The following is a 25,220-nucleotide window of genomic DNA, read 5'->3' as shown; positions in this document are numbered from 1 at the left end:
GAAATGCTTTTTTATAGCATGTTTTACAAGGGGAGGGAGTAAGAAGGGTCAGGTGGTGGAAAAGTACAGAATCTTCTTGCCTGTGCCTTGAAACATGTCATGGTCTATATGGTACACTGCCTTGAATTATGGTTTCCCTGCTATTCTTCAGAAGATATGGTATACTGCTTTGAGTCTATCTGCAGTTGCCAAGCAGGATCTTGCAGTTGCCAAGCTTCAGGGGACATTGTGCAGGTGGGGAAAGGTAGGGGGTGAGGGTAAGGGTGAGGGTCCTGGCTTCTGGCATCTCCCCCTTCTCTGTTTAGTTAGAGAAGGCATCTTATGATCAATCCCAACTATGTGAGTTTTGAATTTGGATGTCTAATTATGGGGGGTTTTAGACAAGTTCACAACCCCAAAACATTGATGTGAGACGAGTCACATTGATGGTCAGAGGCTTTAGGCTGTCGACGATGGGCAACATCAAGGGACCCCGAGGCGGGTGAAAGGAGGGTGAGAGCCCTGTCTTAGGCCATGTAGGCTGCACCCACTCCCAGCACCAACACTCCTTTTCGGCTGCATTGGGTGGGCCCCTGGGAAGTGGACCTACAATAATCCCGTCATTGGGCTAACTCACAGCCGTCCTAGTCCCTTGTAAATGTTCAAGTTACCAACCATTTGTCAGTTTTGGGTGTAATATTGTCATAAAGGAAGGCTCCCCAATGTTAGCGGCCATATCAAGGACGGCCTTGGTCTAGGAAAAAGCCAATTTTTGTTGGGGTGATCAAGAGGCAAAGCGCTCTAGCAAGAGAAATGAGGGCAAAGCCAGGCATACCAGGAACCCTTCTGGAGGGCTTGGAAGTCTAGGGGTTGACCGTAGGGGGAGGCAGGGGAGCTGGCAGCTGTGTCAGTCTCCTGCGGAGTCACTTCTGGATCCTCTTCAATTTTCAGCTGATGGTATTGAACTTCAACCGTCTTCTTGATGGCAGAATCAACCTGGTTCTGAGGACGACAGGTCGTGGGCGATGATCTCTGTCTCACTCAATCTTGATGTCGTGCGCACATCCTCTCAATGAGGGTCCATCCGGAGGGGTCCGTGCCTCGAGCCCCACTTCTGGGTGCCACTTGACCCGACTGGCGGGTCCTAGTTATTCGTGGGGGCGAGGAGGACCACAACCTGCTATTCTTCAGAAGATATGGTACACTGTTTGAGTTATGGTTTCCCTGCTATTCTTCAGAAGATATGGTACACTGCTTTGAGTCTATCTGCAGTTGCCAAGCAGGATCTTGCAGTTGGCAAGCTTCAGAGCACATTGTCCAGGTGGGGAAAGGTAGGGGTGAGGGTAAGGGTGAGGATCCTGGCTTCTGGCACATCTGGATTAGAACTTCTAACAGCAGGCATCACGGGTGATTCATTTTTACCTGGAAAGAAAAAAGAAGGTGATTCTCAGGGAGATTTCTCTTCCCTGGATGTAAATTGTTATTCATCGTATTTATGGTTGGGCCTGGCTTTGTGGGGGTATCTATTTTTTTCATTAATCTTTTTGGTAGCCGGTTAGCTGTGCCTTCTGTGGTATTGGACAGGCATATCAGTCCTCGGCTCCATAAGGGAACTGGGTCTCGGCCATTCCCTTTATGGGTAAGAGGGTCCTTCCCCATATCTGTGGCAAAGTTTTGTTGGTCTTGGTGGTGCCAGAGGTCACCAACATGGTCAGCAAGAGATTTACCATGAGCTTTCAGCTTTAGAGAGATAAAAGTGAACAAGGCATGATGGAGAGTATTTCAGGGGGACTTCTTCAGAGGGGGTACCGTTCCCCCTCTTTTGTTTTGTCTTACAGAAACTTTGCAATTTTATAAAGTCCCATTTGTCAACTCTTGATCTTAAAGTATATGCCATTGATGTTCTGTTTAGGAACTTTTCACCTGTGTCCAAGTATTTGAAGTTCTTCCCCACCTTCTCTTCTATTTGTTTCAGTGTATCTAGTTTTATGTGGAGGTCCTTTATCCATTTAGACCTGAGCTTTGTACAAGGAGATAAGAATGGATCAATTTTCTTTCTTCTACATGTTGTCCTCCAGTTCAACCAGCACCATTTGTTGAAAATGCTGTCTTTTTTCCACTGTACAGTTTTAGCTCCTTTGTCAAAGGTCAAGTGACCATAGGTGTATGGGTGTATTTCTGGGACTTCAATTCTATTCCATTGATCTTCCTGCCTGTCTCTGTACCAATACCATGTAGTTTTTATTACTATTGCTCTGTAGTACAGCCTGAGGTCAGGGATGGCGATTCCTCCAGAAGTTCTTTTATTGTTGAGAATAGTTTTCACTATCCTGGGTTTTTTGTTATTCCAAATGAATTTGAGAATTTCTTTTTTAACTCTGTGAATAACTGAGTTAGGATTTAATGGGAATTGCATTGAATCTGTAGATTGCATTTGGCAAGAGGGCCATTTTTATTATATTAATCCTGCCAATCCATGAGCATTGGAGATCATTCCATCTTCTGAGATCTTCTTCGATTTCTTTCTTCAGGGACTTGAAGTTCTTGTCATACAGGTCTTTCACTTGCTTGGTTAGATTCACACCAAGGTATTTGATATTATTTGCGACTATTGTGAAGGGTGTTATTTCTCTAATTTCTTTTTCAGTCTGTTTATATTTCATGTAGAGGTAGGCTACTGATTTGTTTGAGTTGATTTTATAACCAGTCACTTTGCTGAAGTTGTTTATCAGCTTCAGGAGCTCTCTGGTGGAAGTTTTGGGATCACTTAATTATACAATCATATCATTTGCAAATAGTGATATTTTGAATTCTTCCTTTCCTATTTGTATCCCTTTGACTTCTTTTTGTTGTCTAACTTCTCTTGCTAGGAATTCCAGAACTATATTGAATAAGTAGGGGGAGATTTGGCAGCCTTTTCTAGTCCCTGATATTAATGGGATTGCTTCAAGTTTCTCTCCATTTAGTTTGACGTTGGCTACTTCTTTGCTGTAAATTGAGTTTACTATGTTTAGGTAGGGGCCTTGAATTCCTAATCTTTCCAAGACTTTTATCATGAAGGGATGTTGAATATTGTCAAATGCTTTCTCAGCATCTAGTGAGATGATCATGTGTTTTTTTCTTTGAATTTGTTTATATAGTGGATTACATTGATGGATTTCCAAATATTGAACCATCCATGCATTCCTGGGATAAAACCTACTTGATCATGATGGATGATTGTTTTGATGTGTTCTTGGATTCAGTTTGCTAGAATTTTATTGAGTATTTTTTGCATCGATGTTCATAAGGGAGATTGGTCTGAAGTTCTCTTTCTTTGTTGGGTCTTTGTGAGGTTTGGGTATGAGTGTAATTGTAGCTTCATAGAATGAATTGAGTAGTGTTCCTTCTGTTTCTATTTTGTGGAATAGTTTGAAGAGAATTGGTATTAGGTCTTCGTTGAAGGTCTGATAGAATTCTGCACTAAAACCATCTGGTCCTGGGGTTTTTTTGGTATGGAGACTTTTAATGACTGCTGCTATTTCCTTAGGGGTTATGGGACTATTTAGATGGTTTATCTGCTCCGGGTTTAACTTTGGTACCTGATATCTGTCTAGGAAGTTGTCCATTTCATCCAGGTTTTCCAGTTTTGTTGAGTATAGGAGTTTGTAGTAGGATCTGATGATAATAGTTTCTGTTGTTATGTCTCCCTTTTCAGTTCTGAATTTATCAAATTGGATACTGTCTCTGTGCCCTCTGGTCAATCTGGCTAAGTGTTTATCTATCTTGTTGATTTTCTCAAAGTACTAGCTCCTGTTTTTGTTGATATTTTGTATTGTTCTTTCTGTTTCTATTTTGTTGATTTCAGCCCTGAGTTTGATTATTTCCTGTCTTCTACTCCTCTTGGGTGTATTTGCTTCTTTTTGTTCTAGAGCTTTTAGCTGTGCTGTCAAGTTGTTATTGTGTGCTCTCTCCAGTTTGCTTTTGTAGACACTTAGATCTATGAGTGTTCCTCTTAGTACTGCCTTCATGGACTTCATGCCCACGTGTTTTGGTATGATATGTCTTCATTTTCTTTAAATTCTAAAAAGTATTTAATTTCTTTCTTTGTTTCTTCCTTGACCAAGTCATCATTGAATAGAGAGTTGTTCAGTTTCCATGTGCGTGTGGGGTTTTCATTGGTTTTGTCATTATTAAAGACCAGCCTTAGAGTGTGGTTATCTGAAAAGATGCAAGGGATTATTTCAATCTTTTAGTATCTGTAGAGGCTTCTTTTGTGACCAATTATATGGTCTATTTTGGAGAAGGTACCATGAGGTGCTGAGAAAAAGGTATATTGTTTTGTTTTAGGATGAAATGTTCTATAGATATCTGTTAAGTCCATTTGGTTCATAACTTCTGTTAATTTCAAAGTGTCTCAGTTTAGTTTCTGTTTCTATGATCTGTCCATTGCTGAGAGTGGGGTGTTGAAATCCCCCACTATTATTGTGTGAAGTATAATGTGTGTTTTGAGCTTTAGTAAAGTGTCTTTTATGTATGTAGGGGCCTTTGCATTTGGTGCATAGATGTTCAGAATTGAGAGTTCACCTTGATAGATTTTTTCCTTTGATGAATATGAAGTGTCCTTCCTTATCTTTTTTGATTACTTTCGGATGAAAGTCAATTTTATTTGATATTAGAATGGCTATTCCAGCTTGTTTCTTGGGACCATTTGCTTGGAAAATTGTTTTCCATCCTTTTATTCTGAGGTAGTGTCTGTCTTTGTCACTGAGGTACGTTTCTTGTATGCAGCAAAATTCTGGGTCCTGTTTGTATATCCAGTCTCTCTTCTATCTCTTGTATTCGGTTGGTGATGCTTGCGTCTATGACTCCTGATCTCTTTCCTAGGTTTTCTATCTCCATGGTTGTCCCCCTTTGAGATTTCTTTATTGCTTCTACTTCCATTTTCAGATCCTGAATGTTTTTGTTTAATTCCTTCTTTGTGTTTTCTTGCAGTTCTTTAAGGGATTTCTGTGTTTTCCTTTAAGGGCTTCTACCTATTTACTTGAACTCTACTGTATTTCTTCAAGGGAGTTATTTATGTCCTTCTTAAAATCCTCTATCATCATCATGAGAACTGATTTTAATTCTGAATCCTGCTTTTCAGGTGTGATGGGGTGTCCAGGGCTTGCTATATTGGGAGAACTGAGTACTGATGATGCCAAGTAACTTTGGTTTCTGTTGCTTATGTTCTTGCGCTTGCCTTTCACCATCTGGTTAACTCTAGTGTTACCTGCCCTCATTGTGTAAGACTGGAGTCTGTATTTCCAGTTATCTTTCTTATGTCAGAGCTCCTCAGAGTCCAGATGTCTCTGTGGTCTTATGATCCTAATCTCCTGGGTGGAAGAACTCCTGGGACCCAGGCCACCTCTGGGATCTGGAAATTCTTCTGCTCTGGGTGCAGAGCACCTCTAGGATGGCTCAGGATTCAGTATGTCCACAGCAACAGACCAGCTATGTGTCTGCCCCAGCCAAAAGGACCAGGCAGGGGCCCACAGCTATTTTTAGAGAACACTATTTTTAGAGAGTAGTATGTAGAGTTTATTTTCAAATTTATTGGCCTCTGAAATCTATTATTGACAAAATGGATGTTTATCAGGTTACTATTTACTGTATTTTAATAAACCATACAATTTAAGAGTTATCTACAGAGTAGAGAATATTAATAAAATTAATATTTGCCTTGTTAGTTTTATTTTCTTGCTATCTAACATGACTAGCAACAGTATTAATTTAAAAATTAATGAAGAAATAAATACTTTCATTAATTTTTTTATTTAGAAGTAGGAATATCTCAAAGATGTGCTAACATAGATAAAAATTTAAGTCCCAATATTTTTTAGTATAAAAAATATTAGTAGGAATTTTGAAATTGTTCAGAATTTTTGTCTCTTTATGCAGGGGATTTTGGAAAGGAACTGGAGTTTCATAATTTTTTTGTCATCACCTATATCCTGAGATAGATGTGATGGTTGAAGCATGTAAAATATATAACTGAACAGGTTATGTTTAGGAACAGTTTACATACATATGTATATAATAACAATTAATGAAGGAGGATGCATGAATTTGCATGAGAGTCAGGATGATTTTATTGGAGAAAGAAAAGGGAAAAAAGATGTAATTATATAATCTGAAAAAAATTAATTGAAAATGGTTCATAGTGCATTTCCATGGTTGGAGCATTAGAGGTATTTTGAATGCTTTTCAAGTAATATTAATTGTTAAATACTCTTACCTGAGACCATATAAACATGTTATTCAGATTTCCAATCATATGAAGTAGCTATTATATGATAAATTATTGTACTAAGTGCGATGATGTAATTTGCGAATGATATAGAGTACATTACATAAATGTATGAAACAACCATAATGAAATCCATTATTCTATCCAATTAATACACATTCACAAATAATAAAATAAGCCTTAGGTAGAAGCCTTGGGCTCATACCTAATACTCAGGAGATTAAGACAAAAGGTTCAGAACAAGTTTGAAGTCAGCTTGTTACATTTCGTATGTTACAGACCAGTCAAGGCTCAACAGTGATTCTTAAAAGAAAGCCTGATATTAATAATATTTGCCGTATTACTCAGCTATTAAAAACAATGAATTCGAGAGGTTCCTAGGTAAATGGATGGAACTCAAAATTATCATCCTGAGTGAGGTAAGCCAATCACAAAAGAACACACATGGTACTCATTCACTGATTATTGGATATTAGCCCAGAACCTTGAAATGCCCAAGATGCAACTCACAGGCCACATGAAGCTCATAAAGAAGGAAGACCAAGTGGGGGTGATTCGGTCCTTCTTAGAAGGAGCAACAAAATACTCAAGGTAGCAGATATGGAGACAAAGTGAGGGACAGAAACTGAAGGAGGGGCCGTCTGAAGACCACTCCACCTGAGTATCTATCCCATGTGCAGTCACCAAAGGTAGATGCTGATGTGGAAGTCAGGAAGTGCATGCTGATAAGAGTCTGATATGGATGTCTCCTCAGAGGTCTTCAAGAGTCTGACATATTCAGAGGCAGATGCTCACAACTAGCCATTGAACTGATCATGGGGTTCTCAATGGAGGAGTTAGAGTGAAGACTGAAGGAGCTGAAAGGATTTGCGACACCATGAGGAGAGCAACAATACCAACCAACCACAGCTCCCAGGGTCTAAACCACCAGCCTGGGAGCACTTAGGGAGGGATCCAGGGCTTTAGCTGAATATGTAAGAGTGGAGTGCCCTGCTGGGCATAGGTGGAAGAAGAGAACCTTGATCTCATGAAGGCTGGATGCCTCAGGGGGTGGGAATTTTGAGGGTGGGGAGGTGGGAGTGGGGGGGATAGATAGAGGTTACATCCACAGAGAAGAAGGAGGATGGGTGAGGGGATTGGGGGTTCCTGGGTGGGTGGGGGATGGGGTAAGGGGACAACATATGAAATGTAAATAAAACATCCAATAAAATAAATTAAAAAATAAAAAAAATATTTGCCAATTAAATGAAAACAACAAACCTTTCAGTGTCCTAGCCTCATCAAATTGTGATTGTCGTTTTGTAACAGGAACATTGATTATTTATAAATACTTGTTCTCATCCATAAAGATCTGCAACAGTTCTAACAATTTAAAGTGAGTTATATAGTGTTTAATCATTGGCTAAATAGATCCTATAGACTTCCCAGTGATCGAAGAATATTGTCAAGACCATTAGGTACTCTGAACAATCTTATAAGAAGGCTTTATTTCTTGTGTCATCAAACATGATTTAATGGAATTAATGCCAAAATAACAGTAACTTCAGTTCTACTGAATAACACTCATAGTGCTAGAAAATACTTTTCACACACTATTGAAGGAAAAAAAACAAGCATTAATGTCACTCAGGTACAAATTCTGTGACATACAACAGAGATTGGTCTACGAGCTATACTGGTGTAATAGTTGCATGACTACTATTAGAGTAGCAACCACTTTTGATTGATTTAAATACCCACATAGTAAGATGGAACCTATACCTGACATCACTAAAGTACCTGAGAGGAGAGACTAGATAAGTCATGAACCTAAGGTAAAACTTATTTATTGCTATTCAGCTAAGGACTATAGCAACTAAAATGACATTCAGTGATATATTGCTATATCAATAGATTAGATTGCTGCATCACTCAGTCCTTACCAGAGAAGCTTCTTCTTGCAGTAGATAGTAATTAATACAGATATACAAAGCGGATGTCTTTATTAAACTCCTTTCCTCAAGCCTTAAGTGGTGGAAAGATTGTAAGAGCCAGAGAAGGTGGATGACCCTAAAGAAACAAGAATGTTTTTACTACAGAACTGGTTCACATATGAACTCACAAAGACTGTGACAACAGGAACAAGACCTGTAGATGTTCAAAACACAGAGAATCCCACTATCAACAGCAGAAGTGGAAAGGAAGCCCCACGTCTTGCTTACTTGCATTGATACTTTCTGGCAAAGGGAAAACTAAAATCACTTCTATTCATTGGAGTGTCTCTAAGAATCAACCTCAAATAAAGAAGGTCCCCATGCCTCGGAGTAACTGTCATAATAAAATGATTCTTTATCTTTTCCTCTTTTGGATTTGTTTTGTTTTGGTATATTTTATGGTTTATTTTGTTTTACTGTTTGTTTTGTTTTGTTTTATGCTGCTATGCTTTGTTTTCTGAGAGCAAAGGAAAAAGTATAAAGTTGAAAATGCAGAGGTAGGGAGAATCTGGGAGAAGTTGGGGAGGGGAAAAATGACCAAAATGTATTGTATAAAAATATATTTTAAATAAAATGATAGGAAATGAAGAATAGGGTTTTTTTGTATCTTAACGATTATTATTTCAGAAAATTCTTTAATTAAGAAGAAGTTGTCACCTTCACAGTAGCAGATGCAAGACTTATCTCTCACTTTGAAGATTATCCTTGGTTATGAATTCTTTCAATTATTTGTCTTAAAGTGACAGGTTTCTTGTTCTTTTGTGAGAAAATGCCTTTCAAATACTCATGTATGAGTACCCATTGTTTGCTCATCCTTTTTATTGTAAAAATAGTTTGCCATGAATAAAAAAAGCATTCTACCTGACAGTTCCTTGCATGTACTCACAGAAGTGCTCATGTTCCTCCTGGCTAGGAGTTTTAATGAACAACTTCCTATTTAATTTCCATACACTGAAAATATGTATTTACAGTTGAAATATAAATGATATGCTTTGTTTAATTAAGCATTCTTAATGAAACTATTTTAATCATGTGAGTGTGCAAAAAAGAAAAGCAAAATATCTATTGCCTTCTTTATTAGCACAAGATGAATTTGTCCCCTTTCTTTTATTAATTCTTTCATATTGGTATGCCCTATGTACAAGAACAAGTCAAACGTACTCTCAATCTTATGGAAAACCAAAATCTTTTCAGATGTATTCAGTGATCCATTGAAAACAAAATGAAAAGCAGTGATGTATGTCATAGAGATGATATGAACACTAACCATAGAGATTATAATAAAAATAACAGGTACCTTTTTCTCTTTACACACAGAATAAAATAAGAAGAGTAAATGTACTTGAAAACAGAGGCACAGTAATAGGAAACTGAAGTTAGGCAATATTCAAGCTTAAGAATATTGAGGAAGCTAAACTGACAGCAAATAGATATTTTTGAAGCATGTATTATTTTGGTCATTCATTCTGTTTTCTCACTGCCATCACATTTAGTAATGCAAGATACTTCCATGCTTCCCTGCTCTTTCAATGAGCTGAATGTCCCTTGTCTATATTGGTACTATCATATCACTTCATTCTATTTAAAACTATGCATGGACCTCTTTGTCATAGTGTTTTATATCAATTCTTTACCTATTACTTCTCATGCACTTTTAAAACAATTCTTAGCTCTATCTATGTTAGAGATTTAAATAAGATGGTTTTCTGTGAAGTGGCTATCATTCATAATAACATCATATTGATTCTTGATATAACAGTGTGTGGATATGCTTGTGAACACCGGCTAAAGATATCCCCCTAATTTTTGTATTTGAACTTCAATATGTATACCTTCAATATGTATATGGGAATTAGATTATGCAGAGTTTTACAAATTAGGACATTAGTGAACTTTTCCTATATTTATTTGATTGTGAACAACACATTTAATGTACATTTATAATAATCTGACATTTTAAGTAGTTTCATGTACCAATTATGGCTTTCTGGAGAATGAAGCAAATAGGAAATGCACAGAGAACATGGACACACATACAAGAACACATTCACTTGGATGAGGTGAAAGGAAAGGCATTCTAAGTGATTGTCTTCTTTACTATAGAGATGATAACCCTGAAAGGAATGAGCAATGTTGGCCAGAGGAATGGAAATTCTATGAGTGTTTGCTGCTGTAGGGCTTCAGTAGAAATTCTTCAACAAAACTCAGGTTTTATGCCTTAGATCTTGACAAGTTAGAATAAAAGAGGCATATCCACAAGAATAACAATGAGCTATTTAAAGCAAATTGACTATAGGTGTCAATCATGTCGACAAAATAATACTCAGATTAACTTGAAAATAACTAGAAAAGAGGCTAGCAAATGTGTCGAGATGAACAAGCCTAACTTGCCATGAGTGATGCAGGCTGAAAAGGACAGCTTCGGGACATTTACTTTTTTTTCTTATCCACACTTTCTGAGTCACTTTTTAGTATTATTTATTTATTTATTTATATTCAAAATGTTGCCTCCTTCCTTGTTCCCCTTCCCCTGGTTCTTCACTTCTCCCATCCCCCTTCACCCTGCCCCTGCCATCATCTCACTTCCCTGGGGCATCAGGTTTCTATAAGATTAAGTTCATCCTCTCCCACTGAGACAAGGCACAAACTTTGCATTTGTTTGGAGAAATCACTTATAAGTAATAAACCTATGCATAAAATGTTTTAGAAATCCATTATACAAAAAATAGATAAAATAATTAGTTTTAATTGGGTGAAACACAAATTACTATTACTGATTTAATTATATGAGTAAACGCTTTGGATTTATCATAAGAGTTGCCCAATTATGTCCAAGAAGCAATAATTGTGGTTCAAGAAACTATGGCAAATTTTAAACTAAAAGCTAGCTAAGATGATAGTATATACAAAATAAAAAGTGTTGGCTGCTTATAGTTTTCAGACATTTGTGGTTTTAAGTTGTTCATTCTTTCAAATAAATCTTTGATCGCTTGTAAGCTCACTTTACACTTCTATTTATGATTAGTGTCTTAATTTAAAAATTAACCTATAAAATCATTAGCTTCTCTTAAGTAGAATACTTGAAAATATGGTTTGTCACTTGCAAGAAACCATGGATCCAGAAAAAATAAACTGGAATATTAATCTAAACCCTAAGTTATATTTTAGCTATGATGGCGCTGGCCTTAGAGATGAGATTTATATTTATACTATATGCTGTATAATTAACATTAAATCTATAGCAGTGATGTTGATTATTCTTAATTTGATTAGGTAGGGAGATGCTCAGGTTATAAGATTAATGTCACCAATTTAATCACAACATTTAGCTTTATTAATTTTAGCTTATATTGAAATAACCTAATTATTTCTCTCTCTCTTTCTCTCTCTTTCTCTTTTCCTCTCTATTTAATTATATGTACATATATTACTAACAATAATATATAAGAATATTAAAATTAATAGTAAGCAGTTCCATGTCCATGTTTTATGGTTTTATTTTTAATCATAATTTTACTGTATTGTACAATAGTCAGAAAGGATATTTCTTGCTTTGGAATATATGATGTCAATGTGTTTATAAAAACTTTTATGTTTAATTTCTCATTTACATGTAAAGAGTAGACCTATAGACCTAATATTGACAACTTTAGCTATTGCAAAATAGAAAAAAATCTAAAAAGCTATGTTTTTGTCCATATTTATTTGTAAACTTTAAATTAAAATTTTCTCTTATGGATTAGACTATATATATAACAAAGCATCATTCTCAGTTTTTACAGTAGTATTGAAAGTTCATTATCTTTATATTTAAAATTGATAAGGTCACTCTTTTAGAGAAATATTTAAATTCAGCTATAGTTTACAGACTCTGGGACATGAGTCCTAACATAAGGATTTGTGATCATATATGATTTACTGAAGAGGTAAAATATGATTATGGTTGGGGGAGAGAAGTAGACAGGACAGTTATTAAGCATGGGAATAACTTCAAGCCAAGCTGCAATCTGAGAGAACTCCAAGGAGGTTATCTCCAGTGAAAATTATACTTCAATATGTATCCAAACTCATCAAAGGAAAACCTAAGGTCTTTCTGAACATCTGTTAATAGAATATATCTATTATTAATTCAAGATGTTACATAAAGAACACTTATTTTTTATTGCCAAGTAGTATCTTATTGCATGAGCATACACAATTTTTATTTTCCCTATTTCTAAAATCACCTTGGTGCTTTACAACTTGAAGCTACAGTGAAGAAAGTAGAGGTGATTATTTTCATACTAGATTTTTGTATGACTTCAAAAACACAGTGCACTTGACTAAATTACAAAATGGCATGGCTGAGTCAGGTGTTAAGTGTTGGTTTGATTTTACAAGAAACAGACTTATCAAAGTAGCTTTGAGCAATTTCATTTCTTTCAACAACGATTAAGTTTACTGCTTCTCTCATCTCAATTTATGTGATATATTTCAGGGTTATTAGAATTTTATTTTGAGAGGTTATACCTAATTTTGACCATATTTTAATCTGCTTCTTGAATATACACATATAAAGGATGTTTCAGAATTTAAAATTTTCACTTCAGTATACATTTAAGTTTTATGGTAGTTTTAATATTTTGTAAATTTTTCTTAGATAAAATATACATTGAATATTTTTACATATATGTGTATGTATTTTTATTTTCTTAGTAATGACGTTTGAAGAGCATAAGCTTTTAATTTCTTTTAATGAATTTTATAAAATTGGTATTTTTAATTACTGGCTTTAAAGCTGTATTCAAAATGTCTTTGCCAAATCAAATTTATAGAGATTGATTTTCCATACCATATTCCAAAAGTCATTGTTTTTGACATTTTATATGTAGATCTATGATGCCATATAAGATATCTACCACATTAATTCGTCAAAATGTCACACTCACAGATTTATATTATTTTCTGTCTCTAATTGGCTGTAGATGATGATAGATTATTTCTATGTTTGCTTTTATAATATTCTCTCTCTAAAATATACATATATATATATATATATATTCATACATGTGTTTGTGTGTATGTGTGAGACTCATGGTGTGTCTATACCAAGTAAATAATGAATATATTGCATTCTGAATATTTCCATTTCTTTTAAATCTCATCTTTTTTATCAAGTTCATTTTATCAATGATGACAGCCTATTTTTATGTTTTCTCACTGTTTGGGACAGGTTAACTTGATGAATTTACTTGCTGTGGTATGTCAACAGTTCATCATATGTCTATTGAATTCATATGCATTTTCCAGGAATACTATAAATATTATATAATGTATAATATAATAAAATATATTACACATCGATTTTATAGCAATTCCTTCTTTCTTAACCAAGTCTTTGTACTGCAAATGGAAATATAAATGTTTTCTATCTTCAGTTCTTGTTATACTACTGTACCTTAAAAATTATTTATTACTGAGGATTAAATAGCTATATAGAACATAAGAATAAATCAAGAGTTATTCATTTTAAATTTTATTTCAAATTGATGACAATATTTGGTAAGCAAAGAAGAATAGTAATCTTACATTTAAGTTAATTTATAATTAATAATTTGTAATTTGTACTTTAAGTTGAATTATATTTACAAAAGTTAATTTATTTTGTATTTTTGATATTACAAACCACAATAAAGTGGAATGAATTCATTTAATATATATGCATGTATATATTTTTTCAAATATTCATGTATATATTTCCTTAAGTAAAAGTAAATAAAAATTAGGAGAAGGGTAATACCTAATCCTACCAGATATGTTGTTATGACATACTGAAATGCAGAGAAATATTTCATTTTTTTTCTCTGTTTCATGTTAAGCATTTTTCTTAGCATTACTATTCTGTGTGAGTAGAATGCTACAGAGTATAACTGCTCCTAAAAGGACTAAATTTTTGGAAGTGGAAATGTTAGATGGTCTTGTTTCTCATTGCAGACTTTGTAGAGTAACATAACTAAATTTAAAAGAAATAGTTAAAAAAGAATTATAATGAATTTGCTGAAAGTACTATAAATCAACAATATATGTGTGTTTTAATTCTAAGACAACCTCAAAAAGAAATTAATAAAATATGAAAAATGTTATACTACTTATATTATTAAATAAACTTTTGAAGTTATTTCATGAGAATCATGCTGCTGTGAGTCCATCATTTATGGGCATTTATCAAGCATGATAATTATTTTTAGCAATTAAAAGAAAATAATTAAATATTACTTTTAAAACTCATTTTGAAAGCAGAACATTTTAAAAGAGAAACCCCCTCTGCTTACCTTAGAAATAATAAAAGGATTACTTACAGTTACTAGAGACAAAGATCAAGTGTCTCTGAGCTACTTTATAATCACACCTTAAGTCAAAATGGTGAAAAGATAGCACTTGATCAATATCAGATATCCTCTATTAAAGTAAATATTTGAAGAAAAATGACAACATACCATATGGAAGAAAACAAACAGTTGTAGTGAATTTTATTAACCCCTTGCTATGTATGCCCTTGGAGTTGTTTGAATGAGGATGACCTCAAAGATCATGTCTGAATTATTGATGGTCCACCATTGGAACTATTTGGGAAGAATGTGGAGGTATGGCCTTGTTAGAAAAGGTATGTTTCTGGGGGTAGGCTTGAGATTTCTTTTTTTTTTTTCTCAAATCGTAATTAATTCACACAGGGGTTATACAGAAAGGCTGGATGTGGGGAAGGGAATGACACTGGAGTGTGGGTGTTCAGGGGGAATACAGATATCTTCAGAACCGGGTATTGGCTAGGTGAAAGTTCAGGGGACAATTCACTATGACTCTGCCTATGACTCGCTTGTCCTTATCTAAGTTGGTATTGTCTGCCAAGGCTACTTATTTACAAGGTCTATGACTACCCAGGCTTATAAATTTCCACAAAAGCTGCCTGTTGACATTAGCTTATAGCCATCTATTTCAATGTTTTTCCATTGAGACCCAAGACTTGGTGTTAGTATACATGTACGACAGGCCTATTGCTGATTTTAGGCCTATGGCTGGTTTTAGGCCTTCAGTGTGTAAGCAGGGCTGCTCCTGACATCTCTTCCCTTCTCTAAGTATAGAAGGGCTGTGGCAATTCTAAACTTGCGAAGGGGGAGATAGAGGCCTGACCTTTCAAAAGCAACGGTGTCATTCCAAGTTTTCTCTCTGCTTCTTGCTAGTGGATCAATATGTGAGCTCTCAGTGGCTGCTCTAGTTGCCTATCTTTGTAACCTCATTCCATTGTAGTAAACTCTAACCCTCCGATACCATAAGCCAATTGAACCTTCTTTTTTGTAAGTTGTCTTAGCTATGTCTTAGCTTAGTTGTTTTATCAATTCAAATGAAAAATAACTAATACAGTATTTGGTACAAGGTAGTGACTATTCCTGTGTCAGACCTCATCCTATATGGCTTCTTTTCTTCCCTTCCTTCCTTCCTTCCTTCCTTCCTTCCTTCCTTCCTTCCTTCCTTCCTGTCTTTCCTTCCTTCCTTCCTTCCTTCCTTCCTTCCTTCCTTCCTTCCTTCCTTCCTTCTTTCTTTCTTTCTTTCTTTCTTTCTTTCTTTCTTTCTTTCTTTCTTTCTTTCTGTGTATATGGAAAGCTTTGGGATAAGTCACCGGATGCTGAAAGTAGAACTTACATATAAAGCGTGGAAGACAGTAATGTTGAGACCAACATGGACTGTGAAGGATCAGTTCATGAGATTTCAAGAGGGGAAAAATATCAACAAAAATGTTAAGGACATTCTTACATTATTATATGAATATTTATATATTATTATATAGCATTGTATAAAATTCTAACATAATCTTAAAAGTTATAACAAAAAATATGGAGGCTTTTTGCTTGTGTCCTAAGAATTTGTCTGAGTCTAAATAATAAAACAAAATGGACTAATTTCTTTGGTAGAAGATATTTCAAGATAGCTTAATACTGATTCAATGAAATGAATGAATATCTTTATTATTAATAATCACTGTAATACAGGTTTATATTGCGGCGCACAGCCTCGCCGATAAGGAGAACGCCACACTCAGGATTCTTCTGACAGCAGTTTATTGTTACAGCTCTTTTAGATGGCAGTGAGGCGAGGGACCCCAAGCCCCAAAATCCTGTGGCTTATATAGAGCCTTAGGAGACGTGCCACACACTCATTGGCTCTTATGATATCGCCAAATTAGCATACTGGTTTTCACGCCTTGCGCAGGCGCACAATCAAGCAAAGCTCCCAAGAAGAACCAGGAAACAGGAAACCGGGGCCATCTTGCAATGGCAAACGCGGCTCCTGACATTATATTAAAAAAATAGATTGATGAAAAGGAAAATGTATAATTTGAAAATAAATGAACTTCAGGAAATTTAATGTTGTAGCCAAGGTTTGTGCTCAAAGACATGAGGTTAAGTGTAGACTTGCCTTTAATATGAAAAAGGAAAGGTTAAAAGCATGACCAAAATCACACACAGCAAAGAGTGTTTCTTAGTTGTTGAAAGAAGAGATGAAAGAGATTTTCTCCTAAAAATCAAACAATGAGTGAAACCCAATCAAATGTGATTCAAAGGACTGAGGCTTGAAGCAAAGTAGGTGAACAACCATGGCAGTCTCATTCATTTAGTTCTGGTTTGGGAGTCATGAAATATATACTAATAAAGAGGTTATGAAATAGTCCTGCTGATATAGGTGTGTTGGCTGTGCATCCCTGCACAGTAGTCTTGAAAGGCTACTATATGAAACTGAGAAACTATATCACGTCTTGTGATGGAGATCCTAAGACTTTAGAGGTTCTAGAACCTCTATATTTGTGCCAAGAGGAACTGCACACAGAATGAAACAAGCCAAAGACAATTAGAGAAAAAGGAAGATCCTGATCCCATCCCTAACCTTGCACCTTGCTGTGTCAAGTATGTTTCTGTAAGCTAATCTGGACCAGTGGAGCCTTCTAAGGCCTTTGACATCAGGCATGGATATTATAGGATATTTGATTATTGTACATAGAAAGCCAAATTATTAGCAAAAAAAAACTTAAATAGGTGTCAGATGCAGTTAGGTGTGTCCTGAAGCAATATAGTTTGTGGGTGTCTTTAAAAGCCTCCATAGAAAAGGATGCTAAAGAATGTAAAGTTCTTGCCTTCATAAAGGCAGGTTGCTTTGGTAGAGATCTTGTGGCTTTTGCTCTGTGACTCAAAGCAAAGTCATCTGAATGACCTTGAGCTAGTCATCAAAGGTGGAATGGTTTGGGCACCCCACTGATTTTGCTTGGAAAGCCCTCGCCACCTCCAAGGGTATAGTGGAGGAGCTAAAGACTTCTATAAGCAACTAGACCTCTCTCACTTTTACCACTTTTCCTTTGGCTTAGAAGAGCTTCATGGAAGGAGCTCCAGGTATGAAATTTCAATTTTATGAGATTTCATTTGTCTATAGTTGATCTTAGAGCCTGTTGGTGTTCGGTTCAGGAAATTTTACCCGGTGCTGATGTGTTCTACCTCTTTTCCACTTTCTCTTCTATTAGGTTTAGTGTATCTAGTTTTATGTGGAGGTCCTTGATCCACTTGGATTTGGGCTTTGTTCAAGTAAATAAAAATGGATTCATTTGCATTCTTCTACATGCCTACAATCACTTGAGCTAGCACCAATTGTTGAATATGCTGTCTTTTTCCACTGGATGATTTTGGCTTCTTTGTCAATGATCAGGTGGCCATAGGTGTGTGGGATTATTTCTGGATCTTCAATTCTATTCCATTGATCTACCTGCCTGTCTCTGGACCAATATCATGGTTTTTGTTTGTTTGTTTGTTTGTTTATCATCATTGCTATATAGTATAGCTTGAAGTCAGGTATTGAGATTTCCTCCAGAAGTACATTAATGTTGAGAATAGATTTCGCTATTCTGAGCTTTTTGTTATTCCAAGTGAATTTGAGAATTGCTCTTTCTTACTCTATGAAGAATTGAGTTGGAATTTTCAGGGGGATAGCATTGAATCTGTAGATTGCATTTGGCAAGATGGCCATTTTTACTATGTTAATCTTGCCAATCCATGAGCTTGGGAGATCTTTCCATCTTCTGAGATGTTCTTCGATATCTTTCTTCAGTGACTTGAAGTTCTTGTCATACGGATCTGTCACTTTCTTGCTTAGAGTCACACCAAGGTATTTTATATTATTGTGACTATTGTGAAGGATGTCATTTCCCTAATTTCTTTCTCAGCCTGATTATCCTTTGAGTAGAGGAAAGCTAATGATTTGTTTGAGTTAATTTTATATTTAGCCACTTCGTTGAAGTTGTTTATCAGCTATAGGAGTTCTCTGGTGGAAGTTTTGGGGTCATTTATGTATACTATCATATCAACCACAAATAGTGATATCTTGACTTCTTCCTTTTCAATTTGTATTTTTTGACTTTCTTTTCTTGTCTAATTCCTCTGGCTGGAACTTCGAGTACTATATTGTGTGGGGCGCGCGTGTAGTGGTCTCGCTGGCAGGAACACACACACACACACACCAGAATCCTTCCGTAGAAACACGTTTATTCCCATAAACCAAAATGGTGGTAGAAGATGACCCCCAGCCCTGGGAAAGCCCCTATATACCCTAGAGCGGCGTATACACCTCTGATTGGCTGTTTGCTCGTTGCGCGCCAAACACCGTGGGATGGGCTTAGCTTTGGTGGGCTTTTACCATGGCACATGCGCAATTTATTTGTTTACTAGGAAGAATTATGGCTGACAGCGCCACCTAGCGATGGCGGACTTTGCCAGCACCTGCCGCGGCTCCCAACAATATTGAATAGGTAGGGATAGAGTAGGCAGCCTTGTTTAGTCCCTGAGTTTAGTGGGATTGCTTCAAGTTTCTCTTAAATTAGTTTGATGTTGGCTATTTATTGATCGATTGTATATTGCTTTTACTATGTTTAAGTAAGGGCCTTGAACTCCTGATCTTTCCAAGACTTTTTACATGAAGGGATGTTGTGTTGGAGTGATATAGCTGGGTCCACAGGTAGAACTATTTCCAATTTTCTGAGGGACTGCCAGACTGATTTCCAGAATGATTACCATCTTACAATCTCACCAGCAGTAGATGAATGTTCCTCTTTCTTCAAATCTTTGACAGCATCTACTGTCATCTGAGCTTTTGATCTTAGCCATTCTGACTTGTGAGAGGTGGAATCTCGGCATCCCAATATTTTAAGAGAGGGAGGGAGAGAGAGAGAGAGAGAGAGAGAGAGAGAGAGAGAGAGAGAGAGGAAGAGAGGAAAGAAATATGGATTTTCTTTTTGAACACTTTTCTAGGAAGGACAGCTAAGGAGTCCTTTGGGTTTTGAGAAGATCAAGAGAAATGTAATCTAGCTCAGCAGAATGATACAGATTAAAAGAGATTTCTAAAGAGCTAACACTCTAGTTGTAAATTCAGGCTTGTAAGCAGATATTTGTATATAATTAATAAAATAAAATCGCATCACTGAGCTAGTGGGTTTTTACCTCAGATTTCCCCTCCTCTGTCTTTATTGTTATAAATATTAGATAATTTAAATGGTTATATATCACACATGGATTTACAGGATTTGCAGTTTATTTATTGATCTTGATTTTTCTTTGGTCCAATGTTTACTTTCTATGCCCTCAATCATCCTTTGGGATATAATGAGGTATACGGGTGCCACTGTATGTTGGAAGTAAGTTAACTTTTTAATTTTATAGAAGGTACATTTAAGATACTGTCTTTGATTCTGGAAGAGACTTTGTACTTTTAAACACTGTTGAGACTAAAAATCTTGAGTACTTAGAAGTTATACTAAATGAATTTTATATTAAGGTATACTCAGGAACCTATGGAGGCAGCAGAATACTCTCCAGGGGGTGAAATTAATTGGAAAGGATTAAGGGGATATGTCCCTGGGGCCTGAATTAGTGCCATTCCCAGTGTGCCTTTTGTCTCTTGCTTGGGAGGATAAAAATGTGGCCTGCCTCTGTAGCCACCTACCTAGGATTCTGTACCAGTTTGGAAACCTTTAATTTTTACACTCCTGTGTGAAACTTTTATGTTGTCTCTCTTTCTCGATCTATCTCTCTGCCTTTCTGTGTCTCTGTCTCTGTCTGTCTGTCTCTCTCCCTCTCTCTCCCCTTCCCTCCCTTCCTCCCACTTCTTTCAAACACACACACACACACACACACACACACACTCAAACACACTCACACACACATGAGGTAGGTGACACCAATGAAGTTTTTCTGCATCGATGAGGAAATAAATATACTGGCAATGCTGTACATTTGACTTCTTTACAGAGAAAAAAATCACTTTTACTAAGACAAAACTTGTACTGTTATTACCAAAGCGGTTTTTAGTTTTCAGAGGACTATGTAAGGCTGTTTGTTTAAATGTAGACTCACCTTCCTAAGACTTAAGATCCCTATGATTTCACTAGTTAATGGTTATGTTTTCAGGATGGCAAATAGGGCTCTAATTATGTGGGAGAATAGGAGAAAAAACCCAAAAACATACAGATTTTAGTTCATTTTGCTTTACATTACTATGGCACTAGTGTCATACACACTCAGACTATTTGACTAAAAACAATGTCATGTGCTTGTTCCTTAGCTTCTGCCTCAAAATTACCTCAGCAATTGCCCATCCACTTTAAAATGACTCTTTCATATCTTGTCCTTTTCCTGTTCATGTGAACTGAGAATTTCATCACTCTCAACTTATTTTCCACAATGAAAGTGATTTATTTTCTTACCCAATAATGCCTACTTTTGCATTCATCACACAGTTTCTATATAGTCTTAGTGAAGCTCAGACATGATTGTATTAAAACTATTATCATTACACAAACATATCCACCAAGGGAACACACACATAAAATTTGATGTAGTCTTTGAGGTGTATTCAAACTTCTTAGTGGGAGCTCATGATTGACTTTAATAGTCAGTTTATGTTCTCATTGCCATTATATTTATTTTCTCATCAGTGCAGAGAAACTTCATTTGTGTCACCTACTGTGTGTGTGTGTGTGTGTGTGTGTGTGTGTGATTGAGAGAAGGAGGAGGAAGTGAGGGAAGGAGGGAGAGAGAGAGAGAAAGAGAGAGACAGAGACAGAGACAGAGAGAAACAGAGAGAGAGACAGAGAGAGATGAGAGATTCTATCCAGGTAGAAGTTGAAAATTGCTTTCTTAAACCAGCTATTTAGGTAATTGGTATTATAGAGAACTGTGATGTTTAATGTTAACTGTTGACATGACTAAATTCTCTATCAAATGATTGATAGGCTTCTGAATGGGTCTATGAAGATATTTTCTGAAAGACTAAGGGAAGAAAAAAAAAAACACTTCCTCAGTGTAGTCAGAACCTCCCAGCTGTTGCCCAGAAAGAATGATATATAAAAGAAAAGCCACTAATGAGGTATCTTCTAGGCCTTCAAACTTGAATGTTCAAGGAAGCATCTAGCTTCCTTCATTGAGTGGCTTTCCAGTTTGTAGACACCTATAATTGGACTTCTCAGCATATTGATGTGAACTAGGCTTATCAGTCATCTTATTCATATGCATTCATTCTCTTGGTCTGCTCTAAAGAAGAAACACATTAATCCACTCTTCATAGCCAGGGGGCTCTTCAGTGGGTCATCTTTTCATGTGTTATCCTTGCTATAGGTTAGAACCATTAACAGAGCATCTGTCAATGAGTTACCCAGGAATTCTTTCCACATTGAGGATCTCTCTATTTGGAGTAGATTATTTTGACATTATATACTTGTGTTGAAACAGGTCCTCAAGTAGCTTGGCCTGACTTCAATTTAGCTATGTCGCCAAAACTTACTTAGATACCCCAGTAACACTCCTCCCATCTCCCAGTATTGAGAATTCAAAAATGCACCATACTACTTAGTTTGCATAAGTACCTATAATATCTTTCCAGTAAAATTAGACAAGAATTAGAGAGTAGATGTGAATGGGGATGGGGTAGACAGAGAAGGAGAGAAAGGCACACACGTGTACACACACACACACACACACGCACACACACACACACATGCACACACACATGCACACAGAAAGAGAGAGAGAGTAAAATGCTACTATATTTTCAAAATGAAGAGCTTACATTAGAACAATAAAGATTCTGACCTTTGGGAAGTGGCTCAGTTAATTGTCTTTGTTTTTCAGACATGAAACTATTCATTTGGATATGAGAACGTATTTAAAAACACAAATAAAACAAAACAAACAAAGCAAAACAAAATAGAACAAAATGGGCTCAATGGGTCTCTAAAGGTGAGTTCTATTTTCAGTGAGAGAAATTGTCTCCAAAGAAATACATAAATCAAAGCAATTTAGAAATGGATCCTGATAGATATTAACCTCTGGCCTGTGCAGGAACCTAATGTATGAATATGAGAGTGCCAAAACACACACACACACACACACACACACACACACACATATACACACACACATAAGCCAAAATAAAAAATAAAGGTATTCTGATATAATTTAGAATGATTCTGACTTTTTTAAATTTTTTTCCATGAATTCTCATTTTCTTTTTTTTTTTATAATTTATTTTTTATCAAATCGTAATTCATTCACACAGGGGTTATAAACACAGAAAGGCAGGATGTGGGCAAGGCAATGACAATGGATTCTGACGTTTTTACTCATAAAAATATAGCATAAAAGCAGGAATCTATTTGCTAGACATAAATTCGTCTAAAATAGTTAAGTATGAATACAAAAAGGAGAACAATTCTTTGGGAGGATAACAAGTAAATACCCATTCTACCATATTTTACTAAGTTGTGACTATGTACAAAATAAATTTTAGCCCTGCTTAAAATCAAACATTTTGCAATCAGAACTATTCCTCAGATTCCAATAAACAGCCCGGTTGTCCTTGGCTTCCTCCACTTTGTGAATGGAGCACTTTGTTCTCTCTGCTCTGGGAATACTTTTTCCTGATGATATTTTACTTTGGCTGGGAAATAGATTAAGGGCTTTTCTTCCTGGCAAACTCTTCTTTCAATTGGACACAGCTACAGAACTTACTTAAAAGGGAGCTTTTATTTATTCTGGCCACTGACATTGATCTTGTAGATGTCTATAAACTTAAAAATTAGTGAAAATTTTAGGCAAAAAAATTTTAAAGGCACACCTGCAAACAAGTTGTCATTAATATATCCCAGAGGTCTGAAGAAAAGATACTAAACATGACATTTTTATTGTAAGGCCACACACAAGAGAAACTTATGATGCAAGATTCATTTTTTTGAGGACATAGGTATGTACATTTAGCTTTAGTCACAGTTCTCCTTGTTTTTCTGTATAAATTGATTCATCCTCAGAAGCACCAGTATCCTGTTGTTTTTATAAATGCGGATTGTCCTTGATTTCAGAGAGCATACTTTAAAGTTTGGCTATTGAGAGTAAGTGTGAGGGAAAGTGAAACATGTTTTCTTCTAATCATAAAGTGTTTTACAGTTGCCTGTTGAGGAGGCCAGATTTCTGCTTCTGGAAAATAAGTTTTAACACTATAAACTCTTTTACTACAATGGCTATTTCCTGTTGTCTCCTTGGCAGCTAACAGGTTGGAGAGTGTTATAGTTAGTAACACTGACAGGTTGCAAACATTTGCCAAAGGAAAATGTATTAGACTGAAGTGGAACAGCTTGGCAGATGGATTTGCTTGAATTTTCTTGGAGTCTATAAACAAAAAGAGGGTAATCTCATGAGTAGTCAGTGAAAAGAAAAATGACTCCTTTTCCTAGAGAACTTTCAAAATGGAATGTCAAAATCTTTCAGGATGTAAATCAAGTGTTATAGAACATTTTGGACTCTCTATTCCCTAATACTCTCCCACAGCTATATTTTGGTTGGAAATATGGGTATGTATTTTGTCTGTATACCAATTTTTTTTTCAAATATACATGTGATCAGTCCTCACTAACAGACAAATTCATAAACATCATTTCAGGGTGCTCATATATTTCCCTTGGAATAAAAAGATTATTTAAAATTTTTAGAGTTAGAGTTTGGTGAGCAAACAGTAACAATAAAGCCATTATCTCCTTTCCCTCTCTATATGACAGAATGAAAAATGACTGGGAATTCAGTAGTTTCTTTGTATTTCTGAGAGAACACAATTCTTGCTATGATTATCACAGAGCAGTTGTATCTGCTGTATTTTTATTTATATGATAAACTTCTTTTTGTGATATATTTTTCCCCACAAAGAGATTTCTATTCCAAGTTACTAGATGTATTTGTTCAAAGGAGAGTGTGTGTCATGTATTTTTTTCCTTCTAACATAAAATGGACATGTACTGACTGGCTCCATCCAATTGTAATGTTTTCTATATGCTTATGTGATAATAAGTAAGTTAAAATTGAGTTTACTTTATAGTATGAGGATTCTGGTATGCATTACCCATGTATTCTCTGAAGTCTTTTGATGGTATCATTCACCATTCTCATATGTAGACAACACTTAGTGGTAGCATGCGATCTCTCTGAAAAAGGAAATCCCATCACTTTATAAACCAAATGTGACTTATAACCTGAATGTAATGTTTTCCAGCAGAAGTATGTAACAGCTGTAACTCAGCTTCCTTTAATGGTGAAACTAAAGCCAAATACCTTTCCCCACTTCAAAAATATAGAAATAACCAGAATGGTGAAAACCAAACTCTTGAAACACACCATTTCACTGATTTCCATCGTATTTTCTCAATACCTAGTGCAAATGTACCTATGCTATTTATAACTGAAATGATAAATTCATTCTACAGGAAGAATTGCTTTTCTACATGTTTATCCTTTTCCCTCCATTCATGTGGTCTTCAATTTTATGCCTGAAGTGACTTTCAAAATTCAACTATAAATAGCTGAATAAAAATATAAAAATCCTTCTTTAGCCAGAGCCTCACTAAAGACAGAACTAAATTGTGCAAAATCTGAGTTCATTTTTGTCTGAGG

The sequence above is a fragment of the Grammomys surdaster genome, unplaced genomic scaffold (assembly GCF_004785775.1).
Source record: "Grammomys surdaster isolate TR1022 unplaced genomic scaffold, NIH_TR_1.0 63, whole genome shotgun sequence".
NCBI lineage: Eukaryota > Metazoa > Chordata > Mammalia > Rodentia > Muridae > Grammomys > Grammomys surdaster.
The sequence above is the reverse complement of the archived record's forward strand: the minus strand, read 5'-3'. Positions refer to the sequence as shown.